Source organism: Sorghum bicolor, chromosome 8 (assembly GCF_000003195.3).
Source record: "Sorghum bicolor cultivar BTx623 chromosome 8, Sorghum_bicolor_NCBIv3, whole genome shotgun sequence".
In the NCBI taxonomy this organism is placed as follows: domain Eukaryota; kingdom Viridiplantae; phylum Streptophyta; class Magnoliopsida; order Poales; family Poaceae; genus Sorghum; species Sorghum bicolor.
In genome coordinates, this window is record NC_012877.2 from 42,498,055 (window position 1) to 42,505,939 (window position 7,885).

Consider the following 7,885-nt stretch of genomic DNA (forward strand, 5'->3'; position numbering starts at 1 on the left):
TGGAAGGGGAAGGGGTGCAAAAATAATTCTAATGCTCCTTTACTTGAAAAGATAATACTGTTAACTTTGAATTTGAAATTTTAATAACAAACTTAGGCTCATAAATCTTTCTTTTTCTTTCTTTCATGGAACTTTTGTCCACTATTTTTCTTGAAGCCCATCAATTGTTTTTGGAACAAATATTTTGTAGAGGAATGAATGATTGAACTTGGAGCATTAATCTTAAGATAGTTGGCTAGCAAATATGCAAGGGAAATATTTTTGGTGTCCACTCTCAGTGTAATAGTGAAACATTTTTGAATAGGTGAATATGGATATATATGTGGTGCGTATTTCCATAGTAGAAGTAGAAAAAAGGGTGAACATGAGTGTATGTGATACCAGGATTAGTCATATGATGAGTCCCTAAGGGTCAACACAGCTCGAGCAAACACAAAGCCTTACATATATGTGGAGGCTTCCTATTCTAAAAAAATTGGCTGCGGTAGGAATTTTATACTCTCTATCATACATATAACTCATCATGAAGCATTTTAATTTTCATAAAATAAATCTCCAGAAATTAGTAGTACTAGGAACACGATAAACATCAGCTTAGACTATATCATATCATATTGTTGATGCAAAAATAAATCTGCAAACACAAAGAGCTAATAACCAATTTTGATATCAAGGCGTGCCAGCCGATTTGACCTATCAATCGACAAAGGTCATAACATGAATACTTTGGTCCTGACAACAGCGATGCCACGACCAAGAGGTACTCACACGGAACTCAGGAAATCGTCCAGCGTAACTCGCTGAATCCTTGAGAACTCGTAAACAGAAAAAGTATGCGAGTTGACGAAGTCGTCGAAAAGTAGATGTAAAACTTGTGTGTGGTATTGATTCATCTATATATTTTTTACATTGCCGTTGGGTTCATTTTTATATCCTAGCCCCTAAGAGTTACAATTGAACACGACTAAAATTCATCTAAAGTAAACGAGACTCTTACATATAAGGCATATCTAGATAATTATGGAAAAAGAAACAATAATCATCTACTCCTATGTCCATCCTAATTACGATGAAATCTTCATTGGTCCCTGCTTCAAGTCTTCATCGGCTCTTGTCCCATCGGCACATATATGCCTTTTTAGCAATAACTTTCACACCTTCCTCCATCGGCATCGGCAACCAATCATCCTCCATCAGCCTCAGTGATCAATCAGCAACAGTCAGTAGTCGTCATCTCCGTCCCTAGGCAAGCAGAATCCTTCCACCAACTATCGCCCCATCATCGGCATCATTCAAGTCCGCTCTCGGCACCCTTTTGTTGATCTGGCATAGCAACTTCCCCGCTACCGATGAGCCCTCCTTAACCATCTTAACTCATACCCAAAAAACGTTGTCAACACATGCCCCACAATTTCAGAGTATGAAATCATTAATGCTCCGAAATTTACTCCAGGTAATGATGACCTTTTTATAATTACTTTCCTTCCAGTAAAAATGTATTACCAAATCCAAACAACCTCAACCTAGATCCTCACATCTCAGTAAATATCTCAAATCTTCCAACCACCCGCACTAAATCATAGGGAAAACAGCCCATCGGCAAAAGATTACTATTAGGACGGATTGCCGATGACTTACTAAAATATTGCGCACAGTGAAATATCTTCAGGATCATGATTACTTGCCATCAAATCACCTGCACAATCTCTTAATTATCGTGTGAACAGTTACCATATCCATATGAACAACCTCAAATTTCATGGATGCGACAAAGAGATAAGTCCAAGATACCCCCACTCATCTCAACCTATAAATACTTCCTTCCTCAGTACTCATCTTCCACCTTGCCATTCTCAATCTCCAATCTCATCTCCTCCGGCGGCGACCTAGACGAGAAGCTCCAGAACTCCAACAACGAGAAGCTCCACTGCAACAAGACTCAACCCAGAATCTTCAAGCCCCTGGTCTCCCCCTCACCTTGGAAGAAATGGCCATCAGCTTCAACGTACCTGAGGTTAATCCGCTTCAATCTTCTCTTTTTCCTTACCGCAGTTCCTGACATTCTTGCAAGTTCATATACTTAGTAGTTTCATTTTGTTTTCTCCTGTCCTTTTGATCCCAAACTTAGGAACTCAGTGACAAAATAGTTATCCCTACTGAACAACCTCACATCCAATGCTAGGGTCCGATGGTTGATCCATATCCTACCGACATAATAAACGCAAAAACCAACAGAATACCTTTTAGAGCTGAAAATTTCTCCGTAGATATGTGGAAAGACACCTTCCTATCCTAGCCAAAAACCACTAAGGGATGGAAGGACTAGTTAATAAGAGTTAGTGGGACCAACGAGGTGTACTAGGGAGAACATAAACTAGACAAATGCATCAAACTCTCCACTGCTAATATGGAGAAAAATGAGTCGATGATGATAGCAGCCGCATATTTTTTGTCAGATACCTTCAACGCTTTTCATGTTTGGCCATGGCCCAGCTTCCCCCACACTTGCCGATTTCTTTATGCTTACAGGCCAAGATATCTCAACTGCCGATAATGGTAGTCTTTTCAATCAGAAACCTAAGCATAGAGTAGACACCCGTAACATCGGTGGTTGGTCAGGATACATGTAGAAGTATCGGCAAACTAGATCGGTTGGTCAAAGAGAGCACGCCATTTTCTTGAACATGTGGCTGGATAAGTTCAACTTTTGTGGTCGATCGGTAAGGCTGACTTGTGTTTACTTAGCAGTGGCCGAGCAACTAGCTAATGGTCACCGATTCCCCATTGGCTGATACCTTCTGAGTTCTGCCTATCATCTCCTTCATCAAGTGGCCGAGAAGCTTTTGCTGGGTGAACCCATCGGTAATTTAGGAGGCCCTTGGTGGTTCATCAATATGTGGCTCAATGCCCATATGCACAAGCTCCTACAATGGGATTTCTTTGCACAACAGTTTCCACGGGACATTGTCGAGGATTACGAGTTGGTAGAAGATGAATCGGCAACTCATTCATCCCTCAATTTTGGTGAAGCCATCATAGTCCTCCCTGGGACCGATGCGAATGAGAATTAGATCGTCTGATTCTTTCAAACTTTCTACAATGGTCTTTCTCGGGATCATCGAGCTTGGATGCCTTATGTAGACGAGGAGTCTAGATTCCCTCTCCTCTTTCATCCTGTCGATGAAGCACTCAACAAGGACAATGACTTGATGATGACCATTATCAACCCAAGGGCAATTCCAGTGAACATCTTTGGCAGTGGAAAGAATACAAATGCAACCTACGAATTCTACAACCCATCGGCATTATCTCATGAGTTGGCTTTTGGCCAACTACCAATCAAACTCTGCCATGCCGATCTGGTCAAGCCAAGGGAAACAATCACCAATGGTCTTGAGTGGATCAAGGTAGCCCAACTTCTGCTAGACACTGATATAGCAGATGTCGATCTAACGATCGGTGTACCAGCTTACTTCATCACTAAATCCTATAACCTATGGTGGGAAGAATGGAAGGAACAATTGTTCACGGCATCAGCTCACGTATACCGGAACATGATCGACTCCAAGCATGAAATTCCTGGTGATGTTGTAACTTTCCATTCGATACTCAATTCTTTCGTCACCTCTAACTTTATCGGCAACTCACTTCTTTATTTTGATGGGTCGATGATCCAACACCATCGGTAAGCAAAAGCCGGTAGTTGTTCGATCTCTCGCCAATATCCCTGGTTTCTCTAATCAGCCAATATCCCAAGTTTCTCTGATCAGCCACAACGCTCCCAGCCTAGCAGCCCTGATGCACCGAGGAGTTCGCTTTAAGAATATGACTACCAAGCGATCAAAGCCAGTCCATTGGTTGCTGCCGCTACCCTGGCACAAGCTTTCAAGGTAAAAACCCTCAATTTATTCCTATTATATCGATTTTGACCTATACTTATACTATCCTTTCAGGGTGCATCGACCACAACTGGAACGTCATCGGTAACTTTGCTCTACACTAGACACTTTTATACTTAATTATTTTCAGAAACATCCCTCTGCTTTTATACTTAACTCACAAAACCTTACATCTTCTAGCAGCAAACCAACGCATCAGCAAGGGTCCAAGGTGTTCCATCATTGGGTGCCGATGCCCCCCAGTCAACAGCCAACCAAGCTCAACCCAAGAGAAAGGCCCCTACGAGCACCAAGACTCAGCCGAAACGGCAAAAAGCAGCACCATCCTCTCCACCTCATCCGGTGCCCCAAATTCAAGCATACATGGCCGATGCACCCGAATAGACCATTGGTCCATTCGATCAAGGCACGCATCGGCCGTTGTTCCTGAGGAGGCAACCATCACTTCCCCTCAAGGTAAAATATCAATAATGAAGTCATTGCTGATGAACTTTTAAACATACCATCATCATTCTTATTATTTGCAGCTGAAGATATTCCGTCGATAAATCCAGCCGTTCAGGACATAATACAAGTTACATCTCTAAGCCAAAGGCAAGAGATCGCTCTGAAATAGAGCCACCTAATCTGCTTGATCTCATACTTTCCATAACCAATCATGACTAACTCATTTTTCCTCTGCTTCTAGGAACAAGACTCCCTTTACAGTTTGTTCTCTTTTGCCATCGACATCTCCGATGATGAAGGTGAAGAAGCAAGTTCCTCCTTGGCCTTTGGAATCGCATCGACAGAGATCAAATCTAAGCTGGAGGATCTATTAGGCCTACTACAACAAGACACAGCTCAACTAGTAGATGATTCTGACTGAGACAAGGCTATCTTCATGACTCTCCGTATCAAAAGGTTGTCCAACATCTTGCAGAAAAACCTGCCCAGGCTCAACTCAAGGACGAAATGCTATAGGTAAGGCATGCTACCGATGAGAACCACGAGAGCATCAGCACTTTGCAATCGTCAGGCATTGAATTAAAGCAGAAGATTTCTAGTTTATTGGCAACAAAAGAAGTTCTACTTGCTTAACTTAAACAAGTTGAAGAAGCACTAACCCAGGCCAAGCAGGAAGAAAGCCAACTACCCAACAAGCTCAAAAATCATCAGCAAGAGAGGAATGCCCAAGCTCGCAAGGCCCTGCAGATGAAGAAGAAGCTAAAACCAGTAGAAGGCACGGCTGATGAAGACATCCGAGAAATAGAGGAAGCCAACCATATTCGCCTGCGTGTGATATCGGCTATCCAAACCTTGCTTAATTTGTAAGTCTCTTCATCGGTACTAGGTCTCACCAGTCCTTCTAAAAACACTAGTATTTTGTCCAGCCGATAGGATTGTTATTGGCACATAAAATTCTTTACGCATTGACCCAGATACTAGGGTAGTACTTTTTTAAATACTTTCCATTTAATGCCCTAGGAAACTCAACTCCTTTGAGAGTCTCTAGAATGTATCCATTGCTAGGAGTAGATCGACTTATCCGATAAGGACCTTCCCAATTAGGTGACCATTTTCCAAATTTCAAACTTTTAGTCCCAATCGGTAGAATTAATTTCCAAACTAAATCCCCATCGGTAAACTCCTTAGCCTTTACCCTTTTATCATACCATCTAGCTACTCTCTTCTTATTCTCTGCTATATTCACCAAAGCCTTCAACTGATGCCTTGCCAAATCCTCCAACTCATCTTTCATCAGAGTAACATAATCATCGGCAGCTAATTGGTATTGAGAGAATATCCACCTAGAACCAGCTTTGACTTCCCAAGGTAACACAACATCGTGCCCGTATACCAACTGATAAGGCAACACTTTAGTTGCACCATGACACGCCATCCGATACGACCATAGGGCTTCATTTAATACCATATGCCATCGTTTAGGGTTCTCTTCAATCTTTCGCTTGATACGCTTAATGATCCCTTTGTTAGAAGCTTCGGCCTACCCATTAGCTTGAGCATAATAAGGAGAAGAATTTAACACCTTAATCTCCATACCAATTGCGAATCCATCAAACTCCCCTGATGTAAACATAGTACCCTAATCGGTAGTAATTGTCCGAGGAATACCAAATCGGTAAACAATATGCTCCTTGACAAAATCAATCATGTTAGTCGATGCCACCTTTTCCAAATGAATAGACTCAACCCATTTAGTAAAATAATCGGTAGCAACAACAATAAATTTATGTCCTTTGCTTGACGGCGGATAAATCTGACCGATGAGATCAATAGCCCATCTTCGGAACGGCCAAGGCTTGATAATAAGATTCATAGCCGATGTGAGCGCCCTCTGAATATTGCCAAATTTCTGACATCCTTGACACCCTTAAATATTTAAAACAATCCTCAAGAATAGTTGGCCAATAATATTTATTCCTTCTAATCATCCACTTTATTTTAAAAGCCGATTGGTGTGCTCCACATAGCCCCTCATGAATTTCACCCATCAAACTTTTTGATTCATCATCACCAAGACATATAAGTAAAATTCCATCTATAGTACAATAATATAGCTCATCATCAAGGAGTACATACTTGGTGGCTTGAAATATAACACTTCTCTCAACTTTCTTAGATGGATCTTTTAGGTAATCAATGATATCCTTTCTCCAATCATCAGCACCAATTGCCGACGAAAATACCCCCAAGATAGGTTGATATCCTGAAGCATGTTGAGCCAACCGATTAGCTTGTTCATTATGTAATCGGGGAATATGTTCTAAATGGAAATCCTTAAATTCTTTTAATAACTGTAAACACCTCTCATGATATGATATTAGAACTTCAGTCGGCATTCATAAATTCTATCCAACTGATTTATAACAAGCATAGAATCATCGAAAATTTCAACAGCATCGGCACGAATTTCCCTAAATAACTCCAATGCTTTCACTAGAGCTTGGTACTCAGCTTGATTGTTTCTCGATGTAGCAACAATCGGTAATGAAAATTCATACTTCTTTCCCTGAGGAGAAACTAACAATACACCGATACCTGCTCCTTGATCACATGTAGATCCATCGAAGAAAAGCGTCCAAGGAGCAACCTCCAAAGAACCCACTGAACTGCAATGTTGGGTAACAACTCTTGAGCTCTTTCTCACTCTCCCAACTTTCTCTCCTCTCCTCTACTCTTTCTAAGCTCTCCTACTCTCCCAAACTCTCTCTGGACTACTGGAGGCCGAGAGCTCAAAGATGGTCTATTGAAATGGCTTGTGTGGTGTGAATAAGTGAAGGGAGGAAGCCCTTTTATAAAGATGAAGGTGGCCTAGCGGGCGCCCATAGGAGGTGGGGCGGCCGCCCATGTGGGTGCTCCCCCTCCACTCAAAATTTGTGGTTGGAAACTTTGCTTCATTCCAAAGCAAAGTGAGTGGAAGTTTGGTGGACTTAGCCGGTTGAAAAGAGGAGGGAGAGTGGAGGACGGTAGGTGATGATGCGATGTATGTTAGGTGAGGTCTATGACATGTGGGACCCATGGTGGTGGACCCCATGTAAGAAATATATTATATAAAAATATAATGCAGGAATTAAAATGAGAGTAAGCTAAGAATAAACTAAATCAATCTTTTTATGCCACAACAATAAATATTTTAAATGGGTTGTTACATAATAGAAAAATTATTTATATGGGGTGTTGAATTTTATAAAGTAGTATTGTAAAGTAAAAATATAAACTGAAAAAGTAAGTAGGGTAAATACCGAGTTACCTTTCGGCGAGGGTTTGAATTTTTAGCGTCCTCCGAACTGGACCTTCCAAATTGTTTATTCCGCTGATGGTTCCAGAGTGGGTGACTCTAGTGATCCTTCCGGCTTGTCTTGATCTAACATCTTTGTACAAGAGTTGAGCTCTTATTTTGACTTGAATATGAACTACTCTTCTTGACCATTGATGGTGAATTTGATAGATCCTTTCCCGACATCAATGTGTGCATTGGTGGT